A 19,379-nucleotide genomic window follows, 5' to 3' on the forward strand; every position below is an offset into this window, starting at 1 on the left:
TATTGAAAGTCAGATTGCGTTGCGCTAAAAAATATTGTGTGTCAGTTTAAGCACAGTCACTTATAATTTTTCTAAGGGGACGTTTCAAGGCCTTGCCGACCGCTGCGCCGTATTTCACCTGTTTACATATCTTTGTATGTGACCACGCATGCCTATTCCAGTTTCGTCGTCGCTTCAGTGTGTATTCCTGAATTTCCGTGAACGTTTTTATACTTTTTCCTTTCATCGATCAACTGAAGCATTTCTTCTGTCATCCATGGGTTCTTCACAGTTACCTTCTTTGTACCTATGTATTTCATTCCAACCTCTGAGACGGCCCTTTTTTGTCCACCCGTCTTCAACTGTTCTGCCTACTGACCTACTCTTTATTGCTGTATCTATAGCCATAGAGAACTTCAAGCGAATCTCGTTATTTATTAGTTCTCCGGTACCACATGACTTTGCGTATTGATTTTTCCTGACTACCCTCTTAAACTTCAGCGTACTCTTCGTCACTACTGCATTGTGACCCGAGTCTATATCTGCCTGTGGGTACCCCTTACAATTCAGTATCTGATTTTGGAGTCTCTGTATGACTTTTTCCACGTGTATCCCCCTCTCTTGTGTTTTTTGAACAAAGTATTCGCTATTACTAGATGAAATTTATTATAGAACTCAATTAGTCTTTCTCCTCTGTCATTCCATGTCCCAAGCCCATAATCTCCTGTAACGTTTCTTCCATTCCTTTCTCAACAACTGCATTCCAGTCCCACATTATTAATTCACTTTCATCTTCCTTTACGTAGTGTATTACTCTTTCAACATCCTCATATACTTTTCTATCTCTTCATCTTCAGATTGCGACGTCGGCATTTATACCTGAACTATCGTTGTCGGTGTTGGTGTACTGTCGATAAGAACAACCCTATCACTGAACTGTTCAAGGTAACACACACTCTCTGCCCTACCATCCTATTCATAATGAATCCTACTCCCGTTGTACCATTTTCCTTGTCTTCTTTCCATTTCACTTCACTGGACCCTACTGTATCTGAGCGTTTGCATTCCCTTTTCTGATTTTCTAGCTTCCCTACGACGTTCAAGTTTCTGACACTCCATGCCCCGACTGTTAGGACGTTATCCTTTCGTTGGTTATTCATTCATTTTCGCATTGTCAGCTTCCCCTTGGCAGGCCCTACCGGAGATCCGTATGGGGGACTATTCCGAAAGCATTTGTCAATGGAAAGATCATCGTGACACTTTTTCAGCTCAAGGTCAAATGATCTATGTATACACGCTTTGTGTCATTAATGCAGTGGTTTCCATTACCATTGCTTGTTGCTGATTCCTTCTCCTTTAGGGGCAGTTTCCCACCCCAAGAGCAGGGGAATTTCCTGAACCTGTCCGCTCCTCCGCTCTCTTTGACAAGGCCGTTGGCAGAATAAGGCAGACTCCTTATGCCGGAAGTCTTCGGCCACCAATGCTGATTATTAATCAAAATTCAAACGGCGGCTGGTTTCGTACCCGGGATCGAATATGTTTTGATTACTCATCAAAGACGCTACGGCTACCCGTAGGCCATAGACCACACTCTCTATTAATTACTGTTTTACTTCAGTTCACGCAGATACGGATCATGCTTTGTGTTAAATGTTCCATCCTCGCCTTTACGCAAGGAAATGACACTGTAAATCCGAGTATAGCAGCAACAACTTTTCATAGTTGCGCTACGTCTTACTCAGGCTTTATTTAGGAATGTTTGTTCACAAATTAATTGTAATACGTGACACCATGACACCATGAGTGTCGTTGTTTGCCACGCTTTCAGTGGTCTTTCCGCATGAGATACACGGACCCAGTGAAAACTGTTACAAACATTTCTGGGTTGTTCTAGGTCGTACGTAGCTGTAAGGAATGTACACTTGAAGCTCTCCCACTATGACGCTGTGGGACGAATTTGCTCTTCTCTTCAACAACCAGCACATATTCAGAGAAGAACACCCGCCTGAATTTCAGTTCGAGTTATTCAGTCCAGATGACATCCTTATCAGTATGAATTGCCATTACATGGCTGAAACATATTCCCTGTTGCCAATATCGAACTGTCACGGAATACTGCACTGTATCCTGGACTCCTCTAACAGAGTGCTATGGTAATGTGGCTTAGGTGTTTCAGCGTGTAGCATACAGCGAAAATGTAAGCATACCTGTAAACAAATAAGTAACTAATTACTGAAATTTGATTCCACGGTGATTGTTAAGGCTGTATGACCTTCCCTCGTACCCCCCTGTGTGCTAACATGCTTGAACGTATTCCCTGTTGCCTAACGACAGTCTACCGAATCTGTTGAACCTGAGCCGAAAATCGTCTCGTAATTTGTGAATCTTAGAATGGTATTTCGTACTCTGTACCCTATTCTTTACTTTCATCCACAACTAACAAATGGTGTAGTGTGTTACATCCACAACTAAAGCCAGCTCTTTCCTTTGCCTTTTGAAGGTTCTGTTTTCTCCATGGAGCAGAGGCCAAATTTCGGGAATGTAGTGTATTATAAAGCGCGGGAAATATGCTAACTTTTTGTGTCCTGGTAGTTTCTCTCCCATGAAGGGGAATACATACTTGATTTATTCCTGTATACAGTGTGTCCCAGAAATGTTGCAAGAACTTTCGATGGTATAAAAGACATCATATTTACGCCAGTGACTGTAACACTTTCTTTATTTCACGATTGCAATTTAGCCACAAAAATCTGCACTTGATAATGGCCTAAGGCCGAAATTGCAATCATGAAAGAAAGAAAGTGTTACAGTCACTGGCGTAAATGTGATGTCTCTTATTAAGTCCTACGTGACTTTGAATCGCAGGTATAAAAAGTTAAACTTCGATGGGTTGTAAAGCGTGGCATAAGAAACAGGTCGAGGATAGGAACCGGTATCCGTAAACGTCATGCAACGACGCTACAAAGTGTCAGAGTTAGAGACGACAGCACCTGCCGCTAGGTCACCCCTCGGCAGACACGTGACTTTGGACGCACACGTACCGTAGGCCGAAAGCCCCGCAAAGTTATTGAGTGGTCGCGACTGGTTGCCACGATCGCAGCGATGGAGCTAGCTGCTGTGTAGGAGGGCATGGTCTCCTGTAAATGCGACACTCATTTGCATCAGTGGATGTCGGTTTCAGATATGGGTTTCCATCCGCAGCTTATTTGTCTCCTCGAACCCTCCAATATCTTTAGTGTTTTTCGGAATATGGGGAGACGATAAACTGGAGATCGAAACCCGTATCCAAAACAGTTATCCACTAAGGCAACAGAGAATCGCATTCATTGGAGATAAGGACTGCCTGCAGCAGCTAGCTCTATCTCTTCCACTGACGATAGTGGCAGTCGGTCACTTCACTGAATAACAAATAACATTTCGAGACGTTCTGTCTAATGTTCGTCAGCGTAAAAAGTCACGTTTGGTGCTGAAGGGGTGGCGCCTACAACTTTGATGCTCTGCAAAGTCGTTGGCTGACGTTTGGGGACGTGGGTTCCTTTACTCGATTTGTTCCCCAAGACAACCTCTACGATGCCTCGAAGTATGTCGCAACATTTCTGAGATACCCTGTATAATAATGATGTTCGTATTATTGTAGAATTTTTGAACATATGCTATATTGCAACATAACGAAATACCTTGAAGAAAACTATCTATTGACACATAACCAGTATAAATTAACAATACATAATTTATAGACACAAGTGGCTGTTTCATCACATTAAGTAGTGAATGTCATCGACAGGGGATCTCAAGTTGTTTCCATATTTTCAAATTTCTAGAAGAATTTGACTCCCTTTAGCAGAAGCAGTCAAATTCCTTTGCCTCCATATTACATGTAGTTACAGCTGTGCGAATAGATTCCAGTCTGAAAGGTCACATTTCGTAGTAACTGATACTAAGTCATATTGCGAAAACGAAATGATATCGGGGGTACCCAGGGGAAGTGTTACAGGCTCTCTTCTGTTCGCATTCTATGAAAAACAGTTTAGCAGTGTGGGCGGCCCTCGTAGATAGTTTGAAGACGATGCTGTCGCTTAGGATTTACTAAAGTCATTAGAAGATCATCAACCAATTCCAAAACGATTTTAGATAAGAAAACTGTATGGCGAGGAAAATAGATTATAAGGCTTAAGGTCAGCGAGGTCTCCCTCGTGAGTATTAAAGCAGTTACGTTATATTTCAAATACACAATAAATCACACACATTAAAACGTTGTCGGTCCAAGTAAATATCTAGTGATTGGAATTACGATCAATTTGAATTGGACCCATCACACAAATAATGTTGTCGGGAAGGAAGAACATTTAGAAGATGCAACAAACCTACTAAAGGACTGCCTACATTTACGCTTGTCCATCCTCTTCTGGAGTATAGCCGCACGCTATGGGATTCATATCACATGGGATTCACAGAGGACACTGAATAATTTTAAAGGGATGCAGCTCGTTTTGTATTATCGTGAAATACGGGATGGAGTGTCATGCACTTGACAAGTGAGTTGGGGCGTTCTGACTTGCGGGCGAGATATTTTCAAGAAATTTCACCCATCAGCTTTCACCTCCGAATTCAAAAATATTTTTTCGAAAACATTTTGGGAGAAACAGCGATCGATTTTCACAATTGAAGTTATAATACAGTATGTATCGCACAAATCACATTTATTGGCGACCGGTGACAGCCAAAGGAGCACCATCTTCAGACTATACTTGATAATTGATGTATCGAGATGAATCCACGGAGGAAGAACCGCGGAAGTCTCCAGATGCTGTCAGCTACTCAGCACCTGGAGACTTTAGCTATTAAGGCTTATTTTTCTCTGAGCACCACGTCTGGTGTTGACACACGGACAGGAAACTCTTAGCCTATACACGGGTTTCCCAAACTATGGTCTGCGGAAGACTGGTGTTCCGTGGGAAGTGCATACGTGCTTCGCGAAAAACTATTAATAACACGGCGGTTTTTCCAGACACCTGGGCGACGCTGATTATTTTTTAAAATTTTATAGTGATTACTGTATAGTTAGACATGATTTAAAATTGAAGTAATCACTGAACAAAACTAGTTTTCTTATTTGTTTTTAAGAAATTATTAATCTTCAAAATAAACAAGGCGTTCCATCAAAGTGCGAGGATTCTAAAAGTGTTCCGTCAGTGGAAAAGTTCTCGAACGCCTGGTCTATACTGACAGCGTAGTCCAGTTAGCAGTGCAGTTACGACCGTACAGAACATATCAGGCAGAAAATTATGTGACGTGATTGTGGCAAGACTGTTAGACGCAGAGAGAAACACAAATAACCTACGCAGATAGGTACATATTAATGTACCAATGATTACAGTGTCTGTACTTATTCGTCTAATACCTTGTACAATGGAAACGTGTATGTGTGTGTACATGTGTCGTGAAATAGGTACACATAATGAAAATTTTTAACTTATTATCCAAGAGCACAAGAGATATGTCGATTACAAAGATGTACGTGTGAAAGAACGCTGTGAGGCTAGTATCGCAAAGGTAATCAGCATTCATGTTTTGATGTAGAACGATCTTGAATGAGACCAGCTTTGTATGTAATCCTAAGTTTTTTATTGCAGTTTTTGTAAACATCATTTGTATGCACAAAAGTAATTTTTATGATATGGCTTAAGAATTGCAGGCCAGTTTAACTATATAGTGAGACTTTTAAATAAGATATTACAGTGATTCTCCTCAGTCATGTTCCGCCTCCCAATTGTAAGTAGCTTTTATTTAAACAAATTCTAAATGTGTCTCAGTCATATCTTGCATTTTGACGTTCGCAGCTATAGTTAATTTAGTAGTGGTGGGAGTAGAAAAACGCATTATCAAGGCGACACCAATAAGACGTAAGAAATTTATTTCACACAGTTTATTTTCGTACAGGAACTACTTTTGCAATTATTCAAACTTATAGCGCCTCAGGAAGATCGAGTGGATTTCAATGTACTTACCTCTAATTTGTCATTATCGTGCACAGGTTTTAATTGCTTTGGGTTTACTGCTTTCTTGGTAGCAGACAGTTTATTTAAAACAGGATCAGGCAAATATACAGATACACGTATTCAGATATATTCAGATATGCAGTCAGCACAGCACTTGAAATAACTGTTCTTTATTAGACATAAAGATCACACCTTACTTTAGACATAAATGTTACAGTGTGTGTGCGTGTCTGTGTGTGTGTCTGTGTGTGTGTGTGAGAGAGAGAGAGAGAGAGAGAGGGCGAGAGAAAGAGAGATAGAGAAACAGAACCTAAAATGTGGGGGATGGAGTACAAATCCCTTCTCATGACAATATTAAGTGCAGAACACGAGGCGCGGTAAAAGGTTAGTTATAGGCCACGACCAATAATAGGCTGTCCATAGTGATGGCGTACTCAGTAATACTTCATTGAAGACTTCCTCTCCTCTCCCCGATTAACAGTGATTAAGAAAGTGGAAGGAAGGAGTTCATTGACTACAGGAAAGGAGACAGTTGAGGTATGCGCGGTGAGAGTACTCAGATCTAAAGAGTCATGAACACAGTCATGAAGTGTAGAAGAAATTAGGCTGCTGAGTTTCTACAATACATTTACATTGTGACAGGGGGGGGGAGGAGAGAGGAGGGGGAGGGCCTCAGAGCCGGAGTTAGACTACATTACTGAACCAGCGAAATGTTCGTTATGTCCGCCGAGCCGTTTCACGATGCGATCGATCGGAAGTGGCAGTATATTTGTTAATTGCTAACTTTCAGCGCACGAAACAGTTATACAAGCTTCCGACTTCCTTGTTTGTTCTCCGCAACTGCACTCCGTGTGGAAAGTCTGTGCAGATTTTTCCAGCGCAAAACTGCCGCCCGGAAGAACTCACCCTTTTCTTTCTTTTTCTCTGCTCATTATGCCCACTGTGGGAGGCTACACCTGCTGAATAGCAAGCCACAGTTTCTACCGTTCCTCTCTCTCTCTTTCTCTCTTTCTCTTTCTGCTCCCTCATTCATCTCGATGCTACTTCTTACTGGTCGCTTCCCCCACCTCAACTGCTGAAAACTGAACTGATGAGCGGTCCGCTTGGTTCATTCCTCTCTGCCTTTTTTTTTTTCGCTTGCCTCGTTTCAAACTTTAAGCAGAGTTTCACCTAACAATTTAACAAACAACGTTTCAGCATTTGGTCGAAACTGTCCAAATGCCACTAATGACCTCTTCTTCGTGGGCGGAATTACAACTGAAGCACGCCACGCACGTTCATTTAGACCTGAGGGGGTTTTCCTGTGCAACGAAATCTGAGTATGTGGATGCTGAAATTGTATACCTGCGCTTCCTGTTAAGGCGACTGAGACAAAACCATATCTGCGCAAGTCTTGATTGTGCAGGCAGCCACGTGTGAGAGCGCAGTGTGGACTGCACAGGTTAGCTGTGGCACGCATGGTTCTGTAGCTAAACAGCAAGTTGGCGAACCGAAGTTGCAGCTGCAACGAGTAGTTGACGGCAATCTACCGCAGTGAGAATTTCCTGCGGCCAACTAATCGCAGGTATTACGACGTTCACGATAGGGGCAAGAGAAGTAGTGAACGTTAATGGAAATTCCGGAAGAAATACAGGGGATTGAAGAAAGCATGGAAACACCAAAAACACCACATTATTATGCATAGTACGCTGTACGAAAACCGTGGGCATCCAAAACAGCTTCCAGTCGCCCCGAAATGGGTAAGTACGGGTCCCGCACGATTTTCAGGTAAAGTTGTACCATTCTTCCTGCAAAATAGTGGTAAAATGAGGTAATGTTGCTGTAGCGATCACGTAACATTCTCTTCAAAGTAGACCACAAAAGCTCAATAATAATGACATGTGGTGAGTGTGACCGCCGCCAGGGAAAAATGTGACAATTCAATCTCGTGCTCACGACGTTAGTCCTGGACGACGCGACCTATGGAACAGGTGCCCTGTTGGAACACAGTATCACTTCTGGGGACCAAACGTTGATCGGCGCTAATAGTCACATTGACCCCGGCAGTAATGCGACGTTGCAGAGCAACCACGGGGCCCAGCGGGAAACCACGATACGGCTGCCCAAAATGCTATAGATCACCGCCCATGTCACACTTGGGACATGAATTCGACTGGAAGGTGAAAACAGTGTGAAAACAGACTCATCCGAACCAATGACATTCCTCCATTTCTCCACAGTCCAGATTTTACGTCTTCTGCGTCACGTTTTCTATTAGATTAGATTAGATGAGATTATTTTTTCGTTCCATAGATCCGTGCTGAGGAGATCCTCGTGGATGTGGAACATGAAAATTTTTTTAAGCTGAAATAACAATACTAATAGTATGAATATATTCATCATTAGTTTCTACTAAAAAATTCGTCAATGGAGTAGAAGGAGTTGGCCACCAGTAATTTTTTCAGGCTCCTTTTAAACTGATCTTTATTTGTAACTAAATTTTTTTTATGTTTGCTGGCAAATTATTGAAGATGAGTGTTCCTGGGTAGTGGACCCCTTTTTGAACTAAAGTAAGTGCTTTTAAGTCCTTGTGCAGATCATTTTTGTTCCTGGTATTGTACGTATTGTAAGTAGGCTGTTTAGGTTTTTTTTATTGGTAACGCCACGTAGCGCTCTGTATGAAAATCACTGGCTGTGCTGCGTGCAGTCTGTGGCTAGTTTGCATTGTTGTCTGCCATTGTATTGTTGGGCAGCTGGATGTTAACAGCGCGTAGCGTTGCGCAGTTGGAGCCTGGAGGTGAGCCGCCAGCAGTGGTGGATGTGGGGAGAGAGATGGCGGAATTTTGAGAGCGGACGATGTGGACGTGTGTCCATCAGAAGGAGTAAATTTGTAATATTGGATGTCATGAACTGCTATATATATTATGACTTTTGAACACTGTTAAGGTAAATACATTGTTTGTTCTCTATCAAAATCTTTCATTTGCTAACCATGCTTATCAGTAGTTAGTGCCTTCAGTAATTTGAATCTTTTATTTAGCTGGCTGTAGTGGCGCTCGCAGTATTGCTTTATTTTGAGTAACGAAGATTTTTGTGAGGTAAGTGATTCACGAAAGGTATAGGTTATTGTTAGTCAGGGCCATTCTTTTGTAGGGATTACTGAAAGTCAGATTGCGTTGCGCTAAAAATATTGTGTGTCATTCAGTGAATGTCTGAGTACGTTCAGTTTTGCTCAGCTCTTTGAAAATCAAATAATGTAGCACAGTCATTCATTAATTTTTGTAAGGGGACGTTTCAGTATGAACTGAGCTGTTTGTTGGCAAAAGAGATATATTATTTAGGACAAATTTCATTAAGGAGTAAATATACTGAGAGACAGTAGTTAGTATACCCAGTTCTTTGAAGAGGTTTCTAAAGGACGTCCGTGAGTTTGCTTCACAAATAATACGTATTACACGCTTTTGCACTCTGAAAACATTTGTTTGACTTGAAGAGTTACCCCAAAATATTATACCATATGACTATATGGAATGAAAGTAGGCAAAGTATGTAAGCTTTTCCGTTTTTATGTCGCCTATGTCAGCTAACACTCGAATTGCAAATACAGATTTGTTAAGGCGTTTCTGCAGTTCTGTGGTGTGCTCCTCCCAACTGAATTTATTATCAAGTTGTAATCCCGGTATGTTAAGACTGTCAACCTCTTCTATCTGCTCCTCTTCATACTTTATGCATATGCTGGGTGGAAACCTCTTACAGGTTCTGAATTGCATATAGTGAGTCTTTTCCAAGTTTAGCGTCAGTGAGTTGGCTTTAAACTATTTATTACCGGGTGTATACGATCCGGGACAACCGGGAGATCCGGGAAAAACCCGGAAATTTTTTCATCCGGGAGAAAATCGGGAAAAACCCGGGAATTTTTTAGAATTCCGGGAATTTTTCGTTGTTGTAGTTTTCCATTAAATTTTTGTAATTTTTACTGGTAAGAACCGTTACTCTAACAAAGGATATTCCTGTATCCCGCTACTGCAGAATAATACTGCAGCATTAAAAGATGAACGAGAGAAAAAAAGAAAATAAAACTTAAATTGCAAAGGAAATTCGCCATATAAAATAACACAGTGGTCGTACAAGCGTCTGCCAAATGTGTCAAAGGCTTTCGGAAGACCATGCAATGATTCATAACAACAAATTGCCTTCAATGAGCATGACTTCACTACTGTTTACATTAGACTCATTTAATTAGTTACGAGCAGGCTCATGCACACGCGCAGTTGAGTCGCGTATGAGTAGTACCTTCTCCCGCTTCTGGCTACAGAAATGTGGCTGTTGGCTGTGTAAGCCGCTGTAGCAGCAACCAGCCACATGGTACCCGGAAAAATTTTACTGGCGCACCCAAGCTGCCAGAATTCACGCGTGTGCAGCAGGCCCGGATCTAGTGGGGAGTGGGGGCCAACCGTGGTATCTAAAACCGGGCGGCAATTTCGGGAGGAGGGGGAAATTCATATTCTTGAGGAAAAAAAACCTTGTTTCACAAAGCACCTAGCATCCAGCGCAAGTCAGTCTATCGATTATTCATATGATTTTGAAACGCACCCCTGCTGGTTTCTGAACACATTCTAAGTTGATTTCTGAATGAATTATAAGTTGATTTTTGAATGCGTGCGTAGTGCACGTGATGTCTCTGCCAGGGGAATCCTCGTCACATCTAGAAATAAACTTTCCTGCAGACAAAACGGGGCGGGGCTATACGAGCTGAGCGGAATAAAGCAGAACCGGTGAATGCCAACTCCTGCTTGTTTGTGTTGCTGATTCGGTTTGCGAATGTTCAGCGCTGTTATAATTGCTAACGATGTCCATAGAGATTCAGACTGCCAGAGTGGAAATAAACTAATAAGAGGTAAGATAGATTACGTATTATCTTCTCGGTGAATCCAAGAAAGTGAAATTTTGACAGAAATTTTTTGGCCAGATCGCTACACGAGACAGAGCCAGTTGTAGTCCCCGGTTAGTAGCCGCTGAAGTTCCATTCTGGGAGTAGCGCGGAAAACGCATTGTACGAACATATAATAACGCCGAACCAGAGAATAATCGCTGGATAACCAAGCCGGTGACTGTGGCAGGGTTAGTGAAGTTAACCGGAGAATGAGTTTTGACAGTGATGGGAATAGTTACAGTATTAGTGATGACAAGACTGTTTGTCAGCACGAGGAAGGAGAAGAAACGGGGACATCAAACAAATTATGGAAGAATATGACGATTCCAAATATATGCAAAAATTTCGTTCTACTACTTTTCGGTCTCGTGCATGAGAAACTGGAGCGTATGAATGAAATGTGAAACTATTTCCTAACGTAAAGCATTTTGCTTGTAATGGGCCAAAGAGGCATTTTGTAATCGTACTTCGTGAGCTATATTCTGACGTGTTATAATAATGATCATTATTGCCAAAACAGTCTCGCTTATTTAGTGTGTGTTCCAATTTCTGCAATATTAGAAAGGCCTATTTTCTTTTCTCCAGCACACAGTGACAAAATAGACGTAATTGGATCGGGAAACCACACCAGTCTTGGGTACTATTTGTATTAACAGCTTTTTCTGTATTAGACAACGACATTTCTATTTTTCATGTAGCAAAACGTTTGACGAACTTTGATAAGGTAGTAGTCCTTTCGAAGAAAGGAAAGGACGCCATGTAAAGTTGTAGCAAGATTAGAGAGAAAAATCGCTAGAACCTAAGGATTGAAGAAATGTGTACTGTCTTGCCTGTCTCCTGTCTTTACTGGTTTTAGGTGTCCTATATTTAATTTTATGTCACACAGAAGAGCAAGTTATTAGCTTATAGGCAATAAAGAGTCCAGTTTCTCTGAAGAGTTCTTGTTCTCCTGATTACAAATAATCCTACCCAGTATTAATTGTGGGGGCCTTTTTTACAAAAAAAAAAGAGAGGGGGGGGGGGGCAGGATGTCAAACTGGCCGGCCGGGAGCAGGAGAGGCGCTACAGGACATTTTAATTTCCACTGTCCTGAAATAGTTTGATGGCATCCATTACAGAATATACACGTTTGAGTTCCACAGATCGAAATACAGTGACGTGCGGCATAAAAATGTTGTTTGAAGATGCGTGGCACCTCACTGCATACTTAAGAGCAAATAACGTTTCTTACATTTCCTCGAAGATACATAAAAGTACATAAAAGATATATCAGACTCTTCAGAAGGATGTGCGCTACAAAATGAACTTATTTTTGAAAAGTCTTTTTTTATTTTGACGTCTTGATGCGCAGAGCAGTCTGAGTTATAGTTGGGGGGGGGGGGGGTTAGTCTCCACGTGACCCATTTCTACATTTAGTGATTTATCTGTTTCCTCTTCGTTTACTGCTCTCACGTCAAACGAAAACAAGATGGATTTCTGTAGCTGGGAGCTATCAAGTGAATTAAAATACATTCACATAATTACGGAAGGGTAAACTATGTTAGTAGAGTAAGATTTCATTTTATTTCCACCTTTCTAACAGTCAAGCATTAATCGCTTTGCAGAACAATGAAGTTATTTTTGTCGATTTGATAAATAAATCTTTTATTCAGATTTCCTGCTGAGGCAGTCAATTTATTCCACACTATTGGCTAGTTTCAACTGATCGCTGCATTTCAGGTGCACGTTTTCATCTTCTAGCACGTACGGCATTATGCCATAATAAAGAACCATACAAGAGATAATACAGTACTCTGGTACTCCAAGAAAATTTGCGTCCCGGAAACCACACTGAAAAGCTTCATATCTGGTCGAGGCCTACGTCATTGAGAATCTGAACATACGAATATGCACTGTAGGGCGAACTATGCATTTTAGTATGGTTCACGAAATTCTGACGCTCTTGGAGTATCCTCTGATGTCTTGTTGCTTTTATGACATAATGTAAGATCTTCTAATGTTTTACACATACGAACATGCGGGCTTCCTACGTCACCGTAGCTGCGCAAGGGCAGTGACGCCCCTTATCTGGCGCTGTCTGGAAACTGCTGAAATGAATCTATTTCTAACAGGTCACGGGAAAATATTGCGAATTGTTGTTCGGAAAGCGTTATTTTCAAAGTAAATTTCCTTTTACGCAAGATTAACTATGTGCGAGAATGTACGATGAATTTCTAAAATCACAGAATGTTTGGTCTCTTTTAAAAATCAACTCTTCGATGACGAGCCATGTAGAAGAATTTCGAGCCCAAAAGATCAGAGATTTATGTCGGTATTAAGAATTTGTGTGATGTATCTTAAAGTGTAACATGGGCTAAACAGATCAACATTATATGTGAAAGCTTAGCTTCTCTTGCAGCTTATTAATCTTCGAGATAAATATTATATGTGAAAGCTTTGCTTTTCTTGTAGCAACACTATGTATATTAATTTAAACCATTAACTTTTCCTGTTGGTGGAATTCGAGTTTATACTTTCTTAATACGAAAATATGCAGCGTACATGTTGCTGCACATCAAAGATCTTTCCAAAACATGTCCCCCCCGAGTATCGTTTTCTAAAGTGCCGGGAAATTCTACGCTCCTGTATAAAACCATGTCCTATCAAAAGATAAGGTTTACAGTTCCGAAGGAAAATATACTGTCACTTAACATGGCAAAAGTGTATTTACACCCGGGAGAAAATGTATTTTTAACCAGGAGATCCGGGAAAAATCCGGGATTTTTTTTTCCTTGTCCGCGTATACACCCTGTATTAATATCCATGAAAATACCATTAGCAGATCTTTGTAGAACTACACTCGACATACTATTTATTGCAATACTTGTGTCATCTGCAAACAAAATGAGCTCTGCTTCTGGCAGTGTAACTGATGAGAGATCATTCATGTACACAAGAAAAAGCAATGGATCCTTGTGGGACACCACATGTAATTTCTTCCCATCCTGATGATGACTGATGACTTAATTCACTAGTCCCTTGCACTGACACCCTTTGTTTCCTGTTAGCGAGGTATGACTTGAATCATTTTGCAGCACTGCCCGTGACACCAAAGAATTCTAATTTATTTAAAAGGATGTCGTGGTTCACGCAATCAAATGCCTTTGAAAAATCACAGAAAATACCTGCTGCTTGTAATTTGTTATTTAATGAGTTAAGTACATTTTCACTGTAAGTATAAATAGCCTTCTCGATATCAGAACCTTGAGAAATCCAAACTGTGTTCTTGATAAAATGTTATTTGTGGTCAGATGGTCGAGAAGCTGCCTGTACATTGCTTTTTCTAAAATTTTTGGGAATGCTGCCAAAAGTGAAATCGGTCTGTAGTTTGATGGTATCTCTTTATCCCCTTTCTTGAATAGAGTCTTAACATCTGCATATTTTAGCCAGTTGGGAAATGTCCCAGTTATAATTGACTGGTTACACAAGTAACTTAGAATTTTACTAAACTCACAAGAACATGCCTTAATTAACTTTGTTGATATTTCATCGTTACGGGCTTTAGCGTTACTGCTGAGTGGTTTTTTAATTCCAGTTCGTCCTGCAGTCCCTTCATTATGCAGCTTCCTTCGTGTTGCTTTGGTGCTGAGAGAGTTAGCAACATTCAGTTCTGCACTGCTTTTCCAGGAGGCGTCTTCTTAGTGTTGTCGCAATCCTCATCAATGACAATCCGTCAAAATGACTCTGCAGACACTTTAGTCCGTGTTGTGGCTTAACTAGTGATCTTTTCCCGCTTTTCCCGTATGTGGTGCCCCTTTAAACATCACTTTCCCTACCTTGGTTACGGAAGCACCCACCGCGCGAGCACCAAGAATTTGCCCACCATCGAATTCACTGTCTCCGACATAGTGCACACTCAACTGTACAGAAAACAGTTCAGATCGTGACTGAAACTCGTAACGTTCTGAGGACACTGCACAGGTGCCGTTCGTAGTCCAACACAACAGCGCAACCTGTTTGACTAGCATCTGCATTTATCAAATTCGTTGACGTGGTCTGCTGTAATTTTTTAAACTTATGTAGTAGATTGGAAGCCCATGCAGTCAAGATCGGACACGAAATCTTCTTTATTAGTCAGGAATGATAAAGTCCGCTACAGTTGTAAAACTTATTTGTTTCTTTATATCTTCTTTATTTGGATCGGTCGCTGGTTTCGGCCAACAATCTAGCCATTTTCAGATTTAAGATGTAAAACAGATTTTTTCTTCATGTTAGCAACGCACAACAGCTTACAAAACTGCACATAATATTGTAATAGGGTTGATGAGTATATACGCGCATTAATTACAGAATACGTGCCATAAAACGCTAGAAAAAAATGTGCTTTATATGTTTGATCTAAAGATGGCTAGGTTTTATAATTAAATGTTCCCTGAGCTGGCTGGGGTGCTTGCCAGTATAGGAGAGTCCTGGCAGTAGTGACAATATGTAAGGGAAAAATGAATTTGTGTTGGGGAGGGCACTCAGTTTAGGTAGTTCGTGCAGTAATGTTGACCATCGTACTGCGGTGGTGTAATGGACAGCCTGCACGGTAGCTCAGCGTGTTCGGTCAGAGAGCTGGTTTACCTCTGTAATAAAAAAACTGAGTGAAAGGATCAACAACGAACTTGAACGGATGTCAACTAACGTCCGCAACGAACAGACACAACGATCAACAACGATCAAAATTTAAAAAAAGAAAAAAAAGGTTAGCATTTGTGCCTAGCAAGCAAGAAGACCCTGGTTCGAGTCCCAACCGCAGCACAAATTTTAATTCATTTCGTCTGCTTCGATCATTATCGTAGATGGATAGATTGTTAGCCGAAAATAGCAATCAGTCCAAATAAAGAAGATTTGATATGTGATCTTGAGTTCATGGGTTTTCAGTCCCTAACATAAATTAAAGAAATCAGCATTTATGGTCAAGCTTGCGTATCTCGCGGTATTTCCCTATTTTTGTGCAACCCCTCAGAACCTACTGACCAGAAACGCCCTCTGTTTACCAAAGCAAGAAGGGTATTGTTTTGTTGCAGCTTTCCCGGCGCTGCATCTGCTTGACAGGTTCCCGCGAATTACGCCGGATGATACTGCAGAAACCGCACGCTGAGCTACCGTGTCGGCTGTGTGCGGTTTCTACAGTATTATCCGGCGTAATTCCTGGGAACCTATCAAGCAAGAAGGGTATTGCTACAAACTTTCATCGAAAGGAACTGCCAAAAAGTGAAGACAGCAGCAAAATGCATAAAACGTTTTTTTGAGATGTAGCAGCCATTTTAAATACACTCAAAAACGGACATTAATCTTGACCTCTGTATTAATTAATTTTACTCTGCCTTACTCGTTTCGGCCTTACGCCATTCTCACTGGCTCAAATATGTGTAATACATTACGTTTTACACATGAATGTTTTACAAGTATCTCAGAGTGGCCTAAAGCCGAAAGGCACAAGGCAAAGTAACATTGATTAACGCGTGGCCAAGACCAATAGCCGTTTTTTAACGTAGAAACAATCTGGGAAATTAATGAGAGGTTTGCCACAGATGCTCTGTTGAACGAAAACACTAAGAGCACTGCCCAACGCTGAAGTGAATATCGCCTGGCGGGGTCTCAGGCACATGACGGGGTAAGCAAAGTACGAGACATACAAGCAGAGAAAAGAGGAGTTGTGAATAATTCTAGCGACGATACGGCTCGCAGATGAAGTCCGCTGCCATAAGCGACTCTGACGTAGTGCAGATCGTCATCGCCCGGAGCCATGACCGGACGTCTAGGAACCGACGAAACAAGTCGCCTGTTCGTGTGCTACTGTCGTGGTCGCCTACGGAACGTTGCACAGTGGAAATACGAGTAGGCGACAGGGCTTTGCACGCACACGCCTAATTACAAAACGCTCTAGAAACAGAATGGGCGGTGATTAGTGGCAAATCTAGCGGAAGAGTGCTGGTAAAGACACAACTGTTCCTTCTCATCGCGTGTTGTTGGACGTAGGGCTAAGCAGCAGTCGACCACTGTGTGTTCCTGTGTTGATACGACGACATCGTCCAGTCAGCACGGGATCATTGGGACTCGAAAGTGGACAAACCTTAAGTTTTCGCCTGGTCGCGTGAATCACGTTTCTTGTCGCATCAGGTCAATGGTCGTGTCTGGCCACATCATCCAGGCGAACTTCTGCTCGAAGCACACTAGGCCAACTAAGGTCAACGAATGACAGCCAGCCGCTTCGTTTGCCGATATTCTCGTAGTGTGTACCGGCAACTGATAGGAGCCAACGAAGCTGTTGGCCTTGGTTGCAGTTCAGTCCGCTGGCGGTAATATGAAGGCGTTGGCGGTTGGCTGGCCTTGGGTCCTCTCTCCTAATGTGAGCACCGGGTTCAATATTATTGGTTCCCTAGAGTTTGGTTTGTCTGTGGAACGGCTATATACTTTTTTTTAACGACAGGAACAAGACGTACTTATTACGTTTTGTTGTCCGTTTTCACTCTCTCATTTAACGAGAACGTAATCAGAAACACTGGTATATACAGTTGAAAGTAGGGTAGCTGGTTGCTAAAGAGCGAAACCAGTCAATAAAGCATATTGAGCGCGAGTTGTGATTGTCCTGAAAGACTTAATTTCAACAGTCCTCTTTCCCCTGCAGGCAAAATGCCTGCTCTCGCTAAGGCTGTGTATTTATAGTGTTTAAAAATCGTCGAGTATGGAGTGCTAAATGCAGAGAGAGACAGCCTTAAACCCGACAGTGTTTCATCGTGAACGGGGATGTTCACGTGGCTCTAAAAACTGTAGTTATAAAAGCAAATTGTAAAGATTAGATCCTTGAAGGGAAGTAAGTGAGCCATTAGAAAGAAATACGCACGACCTGAAAAAGGAAATGAATTCGTAATTGACATCTTTTCACCGTGAACGTCAAAGAGAAAAAACATAACTAGAGTGACCACTCATCTTGTGGCTGCAGGTACAGGATTCCTAAAAATATTAGGAACTAGAGTATTCAATGACATTTCAAAATTGTAGTTTTCATTCGGGAAAAAGAGGTTATGAAACAGTCTATATACCACTTCAGCTTTGACGTAGACATTCTGTCCCACCACACTGCCCCTTACTTTTAAAACAAGGGTCGCCTACCAGGCCGCATTTCTTCTTCTTGTTTTTCTCATAATCGGCTTCTTGCAATGAAATAAATGCTGCACATGCGACGATTGCTAAATCCTCTTCTTCCCTCATAATACCGGCCGGTGAACAGTAAGCAAAAAAGTCTTTTTATGTGTTTCAAGTGATTCAAAGGAGTTTGCCACTTCATCCAACTGGGATGAAATCACATTAGGTGTTCCACAAGGTTCGATCATGGGTCCCCTCCTGTTCTTGATACATGTGAATGACCTCCCTTCTTATGGGAAACAAAATGCTGAACTGACACTGTTTGCTGATGATACAAGCATAATTATTAATCCAGTAAGAGAAAGTCCGATAGAAAATGATACAAATAAGGTTTTTGGAAAAGTTATTAATTGGTTTTCTATAAATGAGCTTGCTCTGAAGTTTGAAAAAACACAGTACATCGAATTTTCTGCTGCAAAAAGGATAATTCCTTCAATAAACATAACACATCAAAAGAAGTCAGTAGCCAGGGTAGAGCATACTGTTTTTGGGTGTACATATACATGAGAATCTTAATTGGAAAAGTCATATTTTGTATCTCCTAAAGCGACTAGGTTCAGCAACTTTTTCAATCAGAATAATTGCCAATTTTGAGGATGTAGAAATTAGTAAGTTAACATACTTTGCATAATTCCACTCTCTGATGTAATATGGAATAATATTCTGAGGCAACTCAACACTTAGGGAAAAGGTATTCACTGTTCAAAAGAAAGTAATTAGAATAATATGTGGAGTTCATAGTCGCACATCTTGTAGGCATCTGTTTAAAAGGTTAGGAATTCTTACAACTGCTTCACAGTACGAAATTTTTTCTCAACAGCATGGACCAGTTTAAAATCAACAGCGACATTAATGATTACAAAACCAGAAGAAAGGAAGACCTATACTATCCTTTATTTAACCTGTCTCTGGCACAGAAAGGGGTAAAATACGCTGCTATAAAACTTTTTGATAAATTACCAGATGAAATAAAATGTCTGACAGACAGCAGTAATAGTTTCAAGAACAAATTGAAATCATACCGCCTTGACATTCTATACCATAGATGACTTCTTGAATATGAGAAAATAAATCTGGAGATATAATATATGCTTTTTGTGCCGTATAAGGGAATGGGATAGTAAATAGAAATATTTAGGTATAACAGTATGATGTAAAAAAAACCTTGTTTCTTGTGCGTGTTTCTTGTGCATTTGACACGTTCCACATCATAAAGGTTTTTCCGTGCCATTGATCAATGGAACACGTAACTAACTAACTAACTAACGCTACTTTACAACAATGACAAAACAGGAGCAACGTCGCCAAGTTATCAG

This window comes from Schistocerca piceifrons, chromosome 8, assembly GCF_021461385.2.
Source record: "Schistocerca piceifrons isolate TAMUIC-IGC-003096 chromosome 8, iqSchPice1.1, whole genome shotgun sequence".
Lineage (NCBI taxonomy): Eukaryota > Metazoa > Arthropoda > Insecta > Orthoptera > Acrididae > Schistocerca > Schistocerca piceifrons.